At 39.4% G+C, this 18,273-nt stretch overlaps 1 protein-coding gene across 1 annotated transcript in view; it reads left to right on the forward strand.

Annotated features, from left to right (window-relative positions):
- Positions 1-18,273, forward strand: part of LOC121943445 (extracellular calcium-sensing receptor-like) — a 47,047-nt gene that overhangs the window by 1,241 nt on the left and 27,533 nt on the right. The gene's annotated exons all lie outside the window — the stretch shown is intronic.

An 18,273-nucleotide genomic window follows, 5' to 3' on the forward strand; every position in this document is an offset into this window, starting at 1 on the left:
AAATTGGTGCACAACAGTATCCCTTAGAGATTACATTGCAGCCTGTTTCGCCTCTGCAGCTCTCTTAATTCTTCACTCCACAAACTGAAGACACTTCATGGATTAGATATGAAATAAGATCAATTAAAAAAAAACAAACTTTAATAATCCCACAGAGGGGGAATTTGTCTTTGAGAGACTCAAGCAAGTCAGGTCGCCTACAATATAGCAGTTAGAAATATCATGACCAGGATGACTAAGGATCTTCACCAACATCTCAATATTTGACCAGTCACCCAGACACAAAAACACTGTAAAATAGGGTCCAGGTTGTATCCAGGTTGTAAATACTGGAAGCAGGAGGAAACAGACAGCCAGGCTTAATCCAGAAACAAAAACTAAAGACAAGTTTGTGATTTAACAGGGAGTTGCGTGCTGTAGAGTTGAAGAGGTGGATTTTTGAGCTTTGAATAGACTCAGACCAGCTGTTTCCCTCTGCCTCCATTCTTTTTGCTAAACTAAACTAATCTCCCCTGACTCTAGCTTACGTAACACACAGCTATATCAGTCATCAAACTCCCAGCAAAAGAAAGTAAATAAGCTTTTTGCCCGAACTCAAATCTTTCAGCAACCATCTTCATTCTCAACATTGTCAATAGCAAGTCATTTACAGGTGTTGGAAATATCTTATTGGTATCTGGTGCAACATCTTCCTTTTCTTATGTTGCTTTCAGATGCCTTTCACAAATATTTAAACCTTTTAACCCCGAAACAAATTGTTTTGTTTTGGTTTTTTTTGTTTTTGTTTTTAAAAAGCTAGGGGGAAAAAACAACCCATATTTTTTAAAGAAATCAAGCCAGTTTGCTAAGTTGTTTGATATAAAACATAATGTAAAATAAGACATACACTATGTAATGTACACTGAATTCCAGGACAAAATATGATAGGACATGAATGATCCCTGTGTTGAGACTGGGTTTATTGATTAAGAAAATATTTAATTTTCAGAAAAAAACTGAAAAAAAATGTTGGCCGAATACTGTTGAAGTATGAATGACTGAATGACTTGAATTATGAATTATAAATCTCCCTCTGCTTCGAAGGTGGAGGTATATCGCTCCAAATCAGTCGGCCATGAGCCCAGTGCAGATGACCCTGCATCAGGAGGCCAGACTGGAGACGTGAACGTCAGTAACGTAGGGATGGGTATGGAGATTGGAATGGGGATGGGTATCGGAGCTGGTGTTGGGGACACCAACGTCAAGATCCACCTCGAGGTCCTGGAGATCTGCGACAATGAGGAGGCCATGGACAGCGTCTCCATCATCTCCAACATCAGCCAGTCCTCCACCCACGCCCGCTCGCCGTCGCTGCGTTACTCGCGACGGGAGAACCGCTTTGTCTCCTGCGACCTGGGTGAGACGGCTTCCTACTCCTTGCTCATCCCCAGCAGCGGCAACCCGGAGGCGGAGACCATCAATATCACTATACCTGACACTGTGGAGGCTCACCGGCAGAACAGCCGCCGGCAGACACAGGAGAGCTCAGGGTATCAGGAGGAGATCCAGCTGCTCAATGAGGTCTACAGGAAGCAAGCAGGGGAGAGAGAGGAGTGACATTCAGGATAACAAGAAGGTGTCTCTCAGGAGGAGAGCGACTCTGACAGCAAAGGATGAAAGACAAATTTCCTAATCTTTCCACATTTACTTCTTTCTGATCACTGCTCTAATAGAACTGACAGATGACCCAAATAGAAACTTAGCTTAAGACTGCCATAATAGTGTTTGCTTACTCTTATACTTCCTTATCAGATAGCATCACAAGAGCACATGCACCACCTGTCTGTAGAGTACATAGAGATAAATTAGGAAAAGAGATGGTTATGAATTGGGGTAAATAAGGAAGGAAAAGGTAGGAGAGAAAGCAGAGCATCTGCAAGACCTTCACCATATGGCAATCTGTCACGTATCTAAAATAGATTCAGCAGGCAACAAATTCACTTAGACATGGAAAAGGAGGGGCTAAGGTCTCTGTCACATGTCTGATATGAAGCTGTTCTTGCAGACTACGTCACCGGTGACTCAGCTATGAAGGGAGGGGTCACCTGACCCATGTGTCTGACTCATCCAAGTGTGTGCCGTGCATTTTTGTGTGTGAGAAGTAGCCTTGTCTGTAAGGATGAGGGTGTGAGAGTAATGGTTTGTGATGTCAGCTACCAGAAGTATTCATGTTTCTTTTACACAAATGTATTTATTCTGCATATATTTCTTTTAATTGTGATGTGTTATTAATGTGCGTCCAGGTGCAAGGTCCATCATATTTACACAATTGATGTTGCTACAGTCAAATGAGAGAGAGAGAGAGAGAGAGAGAGAGAGAGAGAGAGAGCACTATCCATGCTGAAAATAGGAGGAGAGAGAGACAAGGCTTAGATTGAAGGGATAGTTATGCAGAGCAGTTTCCTGCCTCGTGCACATTTAGTGCAATTTAAATGAGTGACAGTGTGCATATTTTACTACAGCAGGCAGCATATGAATGTACATTTCAGAGCCACTTTGGGGCTGCCTGCTCAGTTCACTGCCCATCCAATCAGTGAGCCACCAGGGCCTCTCACTTTCTATCAAATACATGCATATATTCAGGATTGGAATCACATTTTCATAGATCGTATTTCAGTACTGTTTTTGAACAGTTTTATAAACTGTGAACATCTTTCAGAGGCATATATTCTCTTTCACATTATATCCATTACTTATATGCACATTTATGTGTACATTTGTGTATATACAAATGCAGTACAGTAATATAGTTTTTTGTTTTGTTTTTTGTTTTGTTTTCTTGTTTTTTTTTCCAAAAAAGGTATTTCAGATCAACTTTATTTAAGTTGTTTTATGATGGTGTCCTTTTTCTTTCAGCCATTTGGTTTTCTGATTTGTAGTGCAACGTCGGCACTTGTGGACTTCATTTGCAGGCTTTCGAATTGTCCTTTAGTGAGTCCACTTCATCAGCCGCGGCATGTTCCATCCTCCTGGAGAATACTGACATTAAAGATTCATACCAGAAAATTGCCTCCAACCGGATTGCAATGCATTTCTATTTCCAGAGCTCGCAGGCAAAATGTTAAAGAAAATAATATACAGGCATATGAATCATAATGAATGTAACATTGTATTCAGTGTCAACCATTTCAGCTGTTAATGGTGCCAGAGGTTTTCCGCTTAGCACAGCATCTGCTGTGCAGCAGCAGAGTGGAAGTGATTCGATCATCTGCTTATTCTCACTTTTAAACAGGTTCAGATTCTGGTCAAGCATTCTCATAAACCATTGTGATCAATAAACTTGCCATGTTTGGTAGAAATTGTACATTAGCTGTAAGTGTTTGTTTGACACGATAGACATCCGGACTGACTCTGTACTACATAAACTACTCAAATAGGACTCTGTTACAGAATAAAAGAAAATAAAGTGCAATAATTAACTACTTAAAGAGACTGACCTAGATAGTTAGCTTTCGCCACTGGTTGTTGTATCCCAAGGATAACAGTAATGTGAGTAATCCACAACAGCTGTATATTGAAGTTTATATACAGATAGTATATACAGATACTATATATACACATATAGTGAATATACAGTATGTATTAAAGCAGAGAATTTGAGAAAGGGGCATATGGCAGCAAAAACAAAAAAAAAAAAACTTAGATATTACAGGCCTTGGCCAGTAGCTATTCATGATGTCTTATCATTTCTCTCTGATGCAAGGTCTTTCACCTCCCACTCACAACCTCTGATTATGCTGAGGCAAAAAGGTGGAGGTAAGCCTGCATCAAAATGGAGCATCAGTAGCCCTGCATGAGACCTCCGGTTAAACACATTCACTATCAATGAATAGCATATATTATTGCAGGAGTAAGCCAGAAGATAAAGAAAATACAATCTCACAACATGCTGCTTTTCATCTGAGGTTTTTTTATCTTGGTTAAATGATTCATTAGGGTCAGAGATCATTTGTATGCATCACAGGTAGTCCTGAGGGTATGGAAACAAGGTGTGCGGAAGCACATCCACAGCAGAGGAGTAGGGGGAGGGGACCCAGCATATGAAATAGTCCCTTCTTCCTCGCATCCTTTTGATTTCACAACTGCTCCACTACTCAAAAGGTTCTGTTGAATTTTTCACCCACAACACACTTTTAGCATGTTTTTTTTTAATACTTTCTGCCTCTTGTTTGGCACTGTTTTTCTGCATTTCATACTCTCTGACTCTGGCTCATTTTCAATCCCTCGCTGTTTCCTTCAGAGCCGCCAGCTGAGATATTGATTTTGCTGGCATATTTCAAAATAATGACGCAGATGAAAGTATTGGCAGCTGGGGCAAAATCCTGTTTGTCACTCCTCATTCAAACAAAGTTTAGCTGATCATAGTTCATTTGTTTTTGTTTTTTAAAGTGCTCAAAGACAAAACGATATGTCTATCAAGCCTGAATATTGAACTAAAAGAAAAAAAAAGAGCTAGATATGGACTTATTATGTGATACAGCAGATGAAAACAAAATACATATTGAAGCACAAATTTTACATTTCATGTGGAAATTATCTTCTTCCATTGTGGTTGTCAGTGTGGGCAGCTGGATTCCCTTAATTACAAAATGGTTGATGAAACCATGAATGTTGACACGCTGCACACATTTTTGTTTCACAGTTCATGAAATGAAATGCTTCACATCCCTGAATGTATCATTTCTATGATGGCGACAGAACCGGGGGGCGTGTGAAGAGAAAAGAGAACCCTGATTTAAAAGTGGTGATGCATGACATTTCATGACAGCGACAGCTCGAGGGTGGGATGTAGTCTGCAACCTCTAATGGGCAGCATGCACAAACCCCATGACTGACACTCACACCTTTCATGCCTCTTTCTATGCTACCCTTTCTTTTGTCTCTCTTTGTCTAAAACAAGAGAATATTGAGTACAATCCAATAAGATTTAGCTGACAGTGTGAACACAAAAGAAGAAAACAGTCAATGAAGGGTGAAGAACAGTGTAATTTCTAACAGACAAAAATTCAGAAATAGGAAATAGAGACCAACTTACAATGGGATCACTCCAGCGATAATTATGTATTATCTTCTGTCAGGATCAAAAAGTGGAAGGGCAATTACCCTTCCCTGCTTCCTGTGCCTTGGTTCAGACCACACCCATCTTAATCTTTATTTTAACCTCAACTGTTTATTTGCACAGACATATACATGTATGCAGACAGACATATACCTGTCAAAATATTCAAAATGGCTCATGCGGTATGTAGCAACATGTGCATTTTTCTGCTTAAAAAAAACCATGAAAGATGCAGAGAACATTTATTTTGACAAGATCAAATACATTTACACTATAAATTAATCCAGAAAATTCAGACGGATTAAAAAAATCACCAGAATGCAGGAAAAGGCATGTTTGATACTCAGAATGTTCTGATGGAGGACTCTCATTTTATATCCCTCCATGGTACTGTGATACCTCCAGACAGCATAGCCTATTTTAGTTTTTTTAAATAAAATGAGACACCCATTTAATTAGTCAATGCTATCTCATTGGAGGGGAACTCAAATACTAACTAATAAAAATGAAAAAAAAAAGTGGTTACATGCATCACAGGGGTTCATTTTGCTTCCTTTTGCAGCAAATATGCATGTCACACAGCGCCACATTTTCTTTCATAAATATATATATGCATTTTTCACCCATTTCGTACAGATAATCACCTACAAAAAGTCTGAGAGACCTTTACTGGCAAGTATAGAAGTACTTTCAAAAGCTTTACATGACATATCAACAAATATTGAAGCAACATTGTACCAGTGGAATCGCACAAGACCATATCACGCATGCTAGGTTGGAATACAAGTATATTTTATTTGTAAGGGAAAGCGTTAGAATAATCCAAATGTATTTGCCATGAACAACATTTTGGAGTGCATCTATAAGAAGATGTAATTCACAGTCTCACGGATCAAGACATGAAAAAGAAAGGAAGGGGCACTTTTAAGGAAGAAGTCCATTTATAATGGTTCTCAGGGCTGTGAAGTGGCATGATAATCGTGCAGTCACTCTCCTCTCTACCCTCGCCTCAGCAAATCCAACAACCACTGCGATGAAATGGGACAAAAAAAAAACAACAAAAAAGAAGACAACCATCCAGGTGAAATGACCAAGCATTGTCACTATTTACAATAAAGGGATGGGAGGGGTTGATCTACTGGATTCACTCGTCGCCCTCTACAGAGAAAAGATTCGATCAAAACAGTGGTATCACTGAGTGGTCTTACACATGCTTAACCTGGCTGTCGTTGAGGCCTGTTTCCTCTACCAGAGAGACAGCAGAGACTGTGACATCCCCACAAAGGATGTGTGCAGTCTTGCAAAATTCAAAGCTGAAGTTGCAGGATGTCTGTGCATGGAGAGGAAGTCCTTTGGGAGAAGCAAAGACTATTACAGTACATTGGGGAGGAACAGCCTGAAAACTGACAATAAACCCCTTTAGAACCATGGCCATCAACAATGGTTTGCCTTGATCAGACAGGTCACTGGCCTGTTTGGGTTGAAAGAAAAGGGCGATGCAAATAAGTGTTTAAAATGTGCCACCTATCTGTGTTTTTCTGTTGAGAGGTATTGCTTCCTCAACATTATTAAGCAGTGAGGTGCGTATGAGTGAGAAAGGAGATTTTGTGTATATGGCTTGTGTACATGCTGGTCCTTCTCTGTGTATGTGGTTTTGATATGATGACCTTGGTATATTTGTGTTTAACGATGATACAATGCTGCCTAGAGAGAAAAAATTGGATCTGAGATGTTACTTTTTTTTTTAATTAAAAATGTAATATGTGATGCATTTATAACTGGATAAATCTGTTTGGTCAAGCGTTTGAGTCTCAGTCATGGCTAATAAATGAAATAGAATCTGTTACCTGCTAGATGTGTCACATTGACTATTTTAATTTTGTCATGTTGTCTTTATCAATGCAAGCTTTATTAAAAATTCAGCTTCACATGAATTAATTGATTTCCTCAATGGTTATGTTATTAATTCAATGAAAAGCCTCAGCCTCTCTGCATGTGAAGTAAATGCTTTGAACCTGCTGATATGATCACCACAATCCCCCAAATACAGCAGAACCATGCAGTCAACAGCAGTCATGGTAGATCTTTTTCACTTGGCTGTAACCTTTAAGGCCCGGATAAAAGGTCAAGAGGATGAGCTGGTTACAGCAGATACACTGATAGCACACACTGTCTCTGTCTACACATATAGGTTATTCCCTGTGTGGATTTTTAGAATTAGAGTTAATGAAAAATAAAGAATAAAAAATAGAAATTACATATAGAGTTTTTAAATTTATTTATTTTTTTAAAGATATTTATTTATTTATTTTACAGTTTCTGGCTACAATAAATGATTAAACCTTTCAAAGACACCATGCTTGTTTGGAAGGCATGTTTTTAAGTAATGATAAAGATATTACGACTACTACTAGACTACTACTACTACTGCTTCTACTACTGCTACTACTACTACTACTACTACTACTACTACTAATAATAATAATAACAACAACAACAACAACAATGCATATTTTAATGTGCCTTTCTAAGCACTCAATGACGTCTTGCCACACACAGTAAAAAAACAAAAAAAAAAAAACAAGCAGTAATGTATTCCTCGATCATAACGTTAAACAATTCAGTATCGTAGTGGTTTTCAAGCACATTAGTTAATCAATCAGCTGTAATTAATTCCAGGGAAGCGAGTCCGTGGAGAGGAAGAGCGAACAACCAATCACAGAGCGTTACGTCAGTACAGTGCAGCGGGAAATTGTGACGTAAATTCTGTGCGACAAGCCGTAGGGACGGCAACATCAGCTAAATGTAGCTGCAGTGTAAGTTAACTAGTGCCCAAACATTTAAATTATCACTTTCGCTAACAAGAAACTAACCGTCGGTAGCAACATAAGTGTAGCTCCGTATGTTTAACTTCAGTTTTTTGGCCCATTAGCCCGTCCAACATATCTAAGCGACGCCTAGTAGCGTTAGCATTAGCAAGTAGCTGACGGTACCTAACGACATTCTGACGGGATTCTAACAGTTTTTGGTGTCGTCGCTGTTTGTTTGTGACCGCGGTATGAGTTATGGATACGGCGGTGGAGGAGGGAGAAGAGGCAGAAGAGGAGGCCGCGGGAACAGAGATGGGAGCAGGGAGAGGTGGGACAGAGGATGTTCGAGAGGACACAGTTCCGACTTTGACCAGGACCAAGGAGGAGGACAGCGGGACCGTCCTCCTCCACATCTGAAGGGACGAGAGATTGGTCTGTGGTACGCGAGATACGGAGCCGTGAGGAGGAAGCAGGCTGACCGGAGATCGGTACGATTTGTGTTTGTTTTTTTGCACGTCGTGTTGAGCAGGGCAGTCTGTTAGAAACAGAGATCGGAACCAGGGTTGGAAATTAATCTTTTTGTCCTTTAAGACTCCAAAATCTACCAGCCATTCACTAGATTACAAGCATTTGACTGTTGCTAATTTCTAACCCTAGTCAGCGTAGGGGTAGCTGATTAGTTGAATATACTTTTGATGAGTTTTTGGCTGATGGATTGGTATACTGTAAACAAAAAGAGATGGGTATACCCTGTGAACCTGCTTATACTCTCCACTGCACCACTGCTGATCAGAACCTCTAGCAAAGATAGAAGAGACACTGAAGTTACAAAGAAGCTGAGAGTGCCTTCCTCACAGTTATTAACATCTTCCTAAAAAAACAACAACAATTCCATCCAGTGCAGTTTAACTGTAAAGTGTGGGGCATACTCTGATTTATGTGGAAAATAGTTTAGAGCACAGATTACATTGCATGTACAGGAATGTGCACGCTGATCAATGTTATCAGCATTTTTTCCACATGCACGCGCACACACACACACACACACACACACACACACACATATGTATATGATGTTTTCATTCCAAAAGTGGCCCATCCCCATGATAACATACTGGGAAAACTTGCATTTGTTTATTGCATTTAGTGGATTTTTTTTTGGGCATCCAAAGTCTGAGGGTGACAAAAGCAAACATTAGTTTACTTTAGCTGTTGTCTATGTATTACAGAAGTTGAAATAGAAGTTGCATCAATAAATCGATCATTGCCTTTACTACCTTTGCACAGTTGTGCAACGGAATTAAGTGTCTCCAGTGGTACATATTATTGCATAATATAAAAAAAATAAATATGTATAAAATAGGTTTTTTAAGCAAAGTATGTAGGATAAGATTTCGCCGGTAGTCATAAAAATAATTCACATATTTAAGATATATTGCAGATATACAGGATAATCTGTCTAGATGTTATTGCACATACCATATAGCTTGGATTTTTACATTTTACTTTTTTTATGGCACTTAGGTAAAAACTTTTAAGGAATCTGGAAGTGTGACCCTTTAGGGATCTGTAGCGCTTTCCAAAGAGCAGCAGGGTGTAAAGGTGATGACCTGGTTTAGATGATATAGTCCTAAAAGAGCAAGCAGTCCTTCAGATTTCACTAAAATGCAATAATCACTAAACAGTTTGTATCACTGTTACATGGATTTCACAGTTTCAGAGGGATTCAGTGGGTTTTTTCAAGTGAAATTTGGTAGAACACTAATAACATAGCTTTAAGCACATGATGTCTCATTTGATTAGGCTAACTGCAAGGTGATGGCTGAACTTTTCCCTTTCCATATCTGTGTGCAGCGGGCGGTGGTCCAGATGGATGAGGCCAGAGAGCAGCACATTACCAAACTGCTGAACTCTGTCCAAAATGATCAGCCTGGTGCAGGGAGAGACGGCAGGGATGCAAGAGCCTCTACGTCTGACAGCTGGCGGACAGCGCACAAAAGCAGTGGTCATTGGTAAGAACAGCTTGCATAGCTTTTCTGCTTCCGACTTGCACTGTGTAATTTCAAGCTAACACTGAAGAAAATGGGAAAGCCAGATGAGATCAATGTGCCTGGAGTGTCAGTTATGCTTTCAGCTTCGGCTGCTAACACAAATCTGATTCTAATTTGTGCGTACAGTTACTTTGATGGGGATGCGCCTGAAGAGGATAAACTGAAGACTGAGTTCAAATCTGAGGAAGAAGAAGAAGAAGTTTCTCCAGGCCAGACGAAAGCATCCCAGACATCACAGCGGTAACTTTGCAAACAAATTAGATGCATTGCTCCCAAAATATGTTTTAATATTTGATATCTCATAGTGTCCTGTGCCACAATTTCAGAACAACCAGTGTTGTCAGGGGATTTCCCTATATTTTGGATTTTAATACACATTTTTTGTTTAGTAACTTCTCTCAGGCAGTCGTTAAGGATGAGCCTCCAGACGCATGGGATGACGAAGAGGAGCAGGAAAAGGAGGAGAAAGAGAAACTGAGGAGGAATGACAAGGACCTGGAGTTCTTATTTCAGGAAGTAGTACGAGACAGTTCACTGGATGACCGCTTAAAGAGAGATCTGCAGAGCAAGAAGTCAGATCCGAAGTACAACGAAATGCTGGTGAGTAAAATGAACAGTATCACGTGTTAATCATACAACAGTAAATTTTAAGCCATCTTAACTATTTAAATGCGCCTGATGACTTTTGTAGGTCATTTCTCTGACTATGGTGTTGAGTGCATTGCTTTTATTATTTTTCTACAAATATCAAAGTGTTAATGCATTTAGACAGTTTTGTTGATTTGGTTCTTTTTAAAAAGTTGCAAGGTGATTCCTCTGAAGGGGACTGGGTTACCCCAGCAGTGAAGTCGTAAGAGTATTAGTAATGCAACATAAGGATAACTGAAGATGTTGATGAGCAATACATGCCAGTTGGTTTGCAAGGATTTGTTGCTGTGCTGGCTGCTCTGAGATTTTCAAGTCAACAGATGTTTATGATTAATGATCCGAATAGGTGAATACATGACCCAATCCAGAACAAGGCTAGACAATATGGTGAATGAATATCTCATTGATCACAGGGGTGTTGTTGTAATATTCCCTATAAATGCAAAATCATGTTCATTGTTTTATGATCATACCTTATATATCATATATGTAACTACACAAAATCTGTCACTATCTGTAGAAACTGTAGCCAATATGTTGTAAAGAAAGAACGTATGCTCTTCTTTTTATCGTTTGTATTCAGTGTTTACAGAGGTTTGCTATTTTTTTGTCTTCAGAAATTCAGGGAAAAACTACCGTCTTATGGGAAAAAAGAGGTAAGTTTTTTTTTTTTTAAACTATTTTATTGAGTTTTTGAAACAAACAGACAACAAAAACATACAAGACAGCATCTGGATGAGCACATCATAGACCATATTAAATGGAAAAAAACAAAAACAAAACAGCAGCGGCACCAACAACATTAAATATATATATGTATGTATTACAGCCCTATATGGAACAGCAAATGGACATTTCATAGGGCTTAGAAATATCACCTAGATTGGGAATACAGCACCAAGGCAGGGCGACAGGAAACCCAGAAGGGAGCATTAGGCGTAAAGAGGGGTACTGGAGTGTTGCCAGTCCTCATTGCAGTGAATCCTTACGTATTAAGTCTGCTGTGCAGTCTGGGAGATGGTTTAAAAAAGGCGCCCACAACTCATCAAAGACCCTCTCATTTCCCTTCAAAACTGAACTTAAGTGCTCCATCTGGAAGACTTTGAAGATTTCTCCATACCACTGGTTAACTGTTGGAGGTCTGGGCTTAATCCATTGGAGTAGAATGCATCTCCTTGCTCATAGAAGAAGTTTGTTTAATAGTTTTTGCTGGACATTTGTCGAAGGGGACCCTTCACCTGAGATACCCAACAGAAACAAACCAGGATTTACTTGTAGTTTTGTTTATCTTTGTTTCATTGTTAAATTTTTTTAACACATAAGCAAATAATCGTCTTATTATTATTAATAAAACCATTTCCTCTGAAACACAATTTTAGATTTCTAAAGATGAAATCTTGTTACCGGCATCCTTTGCCATCACCCTGTTTGTACTCCTTATGTCATAATCCCTCCTCTCACCTGCTTCCATCTTTCTGTCCTCAGGAGCTGGTGGAGCTGATCAACTCGAACCGTGTCCTGGTGGTGAGTGGGGAAACAGGGTGTGGAAAGACCACCCAGGTCACCCAGTTCATTCTAGATGACTACATCAATAGAGGCGTGGGCTCGATGTGTCGTGTGGTCTGCACGCAGCCGCGCCGCATCAGTGCCATCTCGGTATGTACGCTCTTCTTTTTTCAAGTGTAGTTGTGTTGGCTTGTATGCTCTTGTATGCTGCTGTATGTGTACTGAGGGCAGCCGTGGTTGCTTTCGTGTATGGTATGGTGTTTTTGCACTGTATATGCATTTGTCGTATAAATGAGGTAGCTGATTGTGTTTTGAAATTACTTTGTATGTGTGTGTTTCCTCTCAGGTAGCAGAGCGTGTAGCAGCAGAGAGGGCAGAAAGTGTTGGAAATGGAAATTCTTGTGGTTACCAAATCCGCCTGCAGAGGTAAGGAAGTCTGGTCAAACATTTGTTGCATAAAGTGAAGTACTCTGATAGTGAAGGGAGAGTCACTATTGTTTTGGTTGCTGATAAACTCTTTTTGTTGGAATGCTCCTCTCAGGCAGTGCTATATGGCTAAAGCGGTGTAATCATAGATAATAGTGGTGTGAGAAAATATTGAAACACTTGAGTTTCGTAATGTTATGTTTTGTTATACTGTATCGATTCTAAAAAAAAAAATGTCATTTGTTATTTAATAATTTAATAAAATGCAAAGATTATTGGCAGTGTCTCATTTACTTTTGTGTTTAAGACTTCAACCACTAGATCCCTCCATGTTGTATTTGACTCTTCCATGCCAACGTAACAAGCCTATAAATCACTGTTAACTCTGTTAGCACAGATAGAAGTGTTAACAGGACTAACTTAGTTAACAGTGTCAAAGGCGATTTGCCATATTGCTGCTTACTCAACGGGTGACTGGGGGGTTGGAGTGTGGGCATAATGTTTATGCGGCAACACGCTCTGCCATTAGAACAGCTGTAACTGCCAAATGACTGGCGCCGCCAGCTACCTTAAGTTAGCTTCCACCCAACTTTGGTGGTGCACAGTACAGAGCAGCCAAGGAACCAGTGGAAAGTGGGGTTTGGCAGCGGGCATGTTCCCACGCTAACGGGGCTGGCCAGCTGTTTGTCAGTAAAGCCACCACTTAAAATAAATAAAAGTTAGAGCACAAAATTTTGAGAATTTCACCTTCTCTAAATGCAATGCCCTTTGGAGTGCAGCGTGAAAGCTCCCTGAGGCAAATGTAACCCCTTAGTTACCGCAAAACTAGCGTTCCAGATCACTATGTCTAACATTGTAATCTCTATATTGTGATATGTATCGAATCATCAGATTATTGCCAAAACACAGCCCTAACCGATAAATAAGAAGGCCCATGGAACCTGAAATTCTATGGGAGCATTGAATTTTTATTTAAAAAGCATCAATAGCCTTTTCCATTCCATTGAAGCGCTTCTTTTGTTCAGTGGTCTATAGATTTGGAGTCCTTCCTACGGATTCTATTTGAGTCATAGTCTTCAGAGAAAAGCAGATGCACCTGTGAATGTATATTCTTTTGATTCAAGGTCACATTTGACACAAACAACATCTGCAATGATCCATGTACTGAGTCTGTCCATAGGCTTATTTGCTTTTTGAAGGGAGTTTGTTAATAGATGGGCAAAATTAAGATGGAAAAGTACGCTAGATAATGAATACCACAGGGATTTTTGTTTTGAAGGAGAGGATATATAGGAGATGTGAATGATCATCTGAGACTGTGTGCATGGAAAGAAATGAACAAAGCTGGGGAGAGAGGCAGTTGAGCGGTGTGCAGACTGAGCGAGCAGATGAGGCGGTGCAGCAATCCAAAGTGAACTATGTACAATAGAGTGTGGAGTATGTGAGAGGATGAGATAGATGCAGGAAAAGAGGCAGCTCAGCCGCGATATGAAGGGAGACGGCGGCAGGGGTTGAGAAGTAAGAAGATGGACCAAAAAATTATAAGTGATTGTCATAGAAATGGGAGAAATAGCAAGGACTTTGGATTTTTATATCTTTTCATGTGGTGCTGTTTCTTTTTTTTAAATTGCATCAAGTTACTGTGATTTGTGGCTCACCTTAAGGGAGGAAAACAATAACTAAAGCATGAGTTTATGTCAAAGAACTTTAGAGTTCAAGTAGCTTATAAAGGCATCTCTGTAAGCTCACTGCTTTGCTTTCACTGCCCAGTGTCACTGTCACTGATAGAGACCATGGGTGTCTCTCAGTGGGTTTATGCAAAAGCTACCGATTTATGTTTCAAGCTTTGTTAGACTTCAATTGGTGTGCCAGCTCCCCCTCATAGTAGAACATAAAAAAGAACACATTTAATATGTTGGTCTCTCAATGGGTATTCAACTTCCTGAAAAGCTGAATACAAATTAGCCAGTAGACATTTAATCTAGTCTTTGGCAACTTCAGTTACATTTGAGGGGAAGCAGTGTATTAGACTGCACTCAAACAGTGACAACAGTCACTTGATTAAATGTGCTCTCTTTGAAGCCGGTATAGTGCTAAGGAGGAAACTGTTCGGAGTAAATAAGTCTGACCTCATTCATAATATTAAAAAAATTATTCATCATTATCACCTACCCACATGTTTCAGTCTCCCACACGTTTGAAATGATTTGCCACAGTCCATACAGTTGTTCCATTGTCTACTTGAAAATAAAAGGTGGTTAGATGCCTTTAGTATAGGTTGCATTCCCAACCAGGGGCCCTTGAAAGCTCAGTGCTTACAGAGTGTCAACTGGTTATTTTTAATTTAATTAAAAACTTGTTCGGGGATACGCACAATTAAAATACACTATCAACTGACCTGATGAGAGCCTTAAAGGGAAACTATGGTTATTTTTGAACCTGGGCCCCACTGTCCTGTGTTTTTCTTTTAAGTGACTAATGGAGACAACAATATTTGAACTTGGTTCAGTATTTAGAGAGACTGATGCTGCTGCAAAACAGGCTGCAATGTAATGTGGGCAATTGTGCACAGTCAGTGCACGTCCACTAAAAGTGCTTGTTACTCCACTGACAGGCTCAGATTGTTATTAGACGTGTTTGACAACATTATGGAAAATACCCTAAAGAGAAAGTAAACGTTTTTCGTTGCCTTTCGCTGATCCACTCTGTTTGTTGGTGTGTGTAACCAATTCTTACTCAAGTCTCGTTCTGAAAATTCTCGCTGACTTTTCAGTATCGTTTAAATCTGCTAAATATTCAACCGCTATGGTGAAAATATTTTACATTAATACTAAGATAAGCTTTCTGTATGCAACAAACTCTTCCTGGCACTCCTCTCTCCAACTCTTACTAATATTTCCACATAAAAACATGCGAAAATTGGCTGCGGGTTGAAAAATACCAATGTTTCCCTGTAAGGTTGCTGTTGCTTTACAACCTGATCTTAAGGCTGTGTCTGGAAGAGAGTCCCTATGATAAAACGCAGTTGCAAGTTTGTGGTCACGTGTAGCATTTTACAAAATCAATTTGTGTTTAATAAAATAACAACACAGCAAACAGAAGAGTGAGAGGAATGGCCAGTTAATGGAGGGCCAGCAGCTGTTATTTACCCTAAATGCGTTTGATTGCTGTTATCACTACATTGTTTTGTTTTCTATATTTATTTTTTGTATGCTATTGGATCATTGCTATTGAGGATATTTAATCTTTTAATTAGTGATATTTATTTATTATATTTAGTTTATTTGCTTGTTTCACTGCTATGGTTGTTAGATTGATGACGTGTGTTGATGTGGTGAAACATTTTGTAACCCTGTTTCAAAATGGGCTACAATTTTATTTTAGTGTTACTAGAATTATATCTTCTGAAATCACATGTAGTTATTTTTGAAATAGTTGCATCAATTATACAACAATAAAGCCTCTAATGTGGTTCAGTTGTTGGTGAAATGCATTTTAGATGTGTCAGAAGAGAGGCGGTGTCTGCTTTGTTTGGGATCAAAACAAACGAAAAGCCATTTCATGACTTCTGTTTAATGGAGAAACGTTTCATCACTAATGCTCGTGCAAATTATGATGTAAAGATAGTGTGGATGCAAGCGCCTATTACAACCAATAACATTTCTCATTAGATAACAGTTTCTGTATCGGCAGCATTTTATAGCAACATCAATCTTACCTTTATGTGCGCTTCTGTGTACAGATGGAGCATCAAGATATTGCTGCTTGGAAATAATCTTTGAGCAACTAACTTCACAAAAAAAAGAAAAGAAAAAAGTGTCTGGGCTCTGAAATGGAAAACGTGGCTGGAAATATAGGAAAGACAATTTTACAGTCTTCTACACAAATGTAGGACAATTAACAGAAACTTGAAACGCATTCTCTTAACCTTTGTCTGCACTTTATGCTTGTCTTAATTTTTGTCATTTGGGAAATGTCAAGTCTTTTTTTTCTCCTTCTGTTTCTCAGCCGGTTACCACGGAAACAAGGTTCGGTCCTGTACTGTACAACAGGTATTATTCTTCAGTGGCTTCGCTCAGACCCGTAAGTACCCCCCTCCCAACCCTGCTTCCTCATCCTCATCACATCTTCTCCCAGCATTTCTTCTTCTCTGCTTTTCGTCTTTGTGTCTGTTCCAGCTGTCCTTCCTCCACTCTCTCATTCTGTCTGTGTCACTCGGTTTCATCCCTGTTGATTTGTGTTTGACTCTACTGTCTGTGGCAGGGGCATTAGTATGAGTCCCCATTCTCATAGGCAGAGAAATGAAGACACACACAGCTTCTGTTGACTCATCCCTGCATCCTTGCATTCTGAGTGTCTTCAGAAAACTCAGACGAAGTGAGGGTGCCAGCTTCTCTTGTTGTCTTGCTTCATGGTGTCTCAGAATTGGCACGACTAGTGAGTCATTTTGAGACTAAAGGCGTCTGACAATATGCTGCAACTTTTTTGCATTATGTATATTTATGCAGCAGCTGGTTTACAAGCTGTATGGACTGCAGCTATGTTTACACTTGTCGGCTTTGGTGTGAGTGTTTGTCTACAGCCATCACATTAATGATGCAATAATATTTCAGTCCCAGAGACCGTTCTGACTCATCATTGCAGACTATTGCTGTACAGATGAGGACAGAACCCAATTCTAGATTAGATCACAAAGGTATAAAATATGTTGGACTGAACTACAGCAAACTTTCATTTTTTTTCTTTTAAATACATGTATGTCCCTTTGTATCAGTCCATGTCCCCTCTTTAAATTAAAAAGTTTTTGTGGGTCTGTGAAGCGCAGCGCAGGCAGAGCTCTCCGTGACTCACAGGGTGGATGATTTATCTGTTGATTCATTCAGAGCTGATCAGATCGATGGATGCGTGGAGCCGCTGCTGCGAGTGACTGTAAACTCTTTGACCCATCAGAATAAATGGTGAAGTTTTACTTTTATGCGTCTGTTGTTCTACTGCTCCATCTGTGCCCAGAGTATGGTCTGCACTCCAAGAAGTGCATTGCATAACTGTGGCGGCAGATCTTTTCAATCATGGCAGGCCGCCACAAATGCATGACTGTGTGGTAAACCTTGCTAATATTTAGTATACCAACTTAAGATAGCAAGGATTAAATAAGATCTTATGAAAGGTGAGGACGGGTTCAAAGTTAACACCCACTTAACACCAAATTTGGGTCCAATATTGGGTATTTTCCGTTTGGCAAATAAATCTCAGAAGGTTATCTGCCACACTGGTGGATTAATGTTTGTACTAAAATAGTCTGATGAGGAGGTTTCAGTTAATTAAAATGATTAAGAATCAAGTTTACGGTTATGTTTGATCCTAAAGTAGGCTTAATTTATTAGCAAAAACTTTAATAGCAAAAATTTAAACAATTTTGCCTTAGTTTTTGCTCAGGCGTCTTTAATTTTGCATCCAATATAATAGCCTATTATATCAGTGAAATGCATTGAAACCAATGCCTATTTGACATAAAAAGGCAATTTATCATGCTGGCCAGGAGAAAATATGGTGACCAGTGGATTTATTCATTTACCAATCCCCTGGGCCGGTGATTCAAAAGGAACTTTTGAACTCTGGGTGAGGAAAAAAGGTCTCGGTTTTAGCTAGCTTTTTAGCTATGGATTTGGACAATGAAAGATTGTAAATAAATAAGAAATTGACAACTACAATTCATGGTTAAAGAATTATGAAG

Source organism: Plectropomus leopardus, chromosome 5 (assembly GCF_008729295.1).
Source record: "Plectropomus leopardus isolate mb chromosome 5, YSFRI_Pleo_2.0, whole genome shotgun sequence".
Classification (NCBI taxonomy): Eukaryota; Metazoa; Chordata; class Actinopteri; order Perciformes; family Serranidae; genus Plectropomus; species Plectropomus leopardus.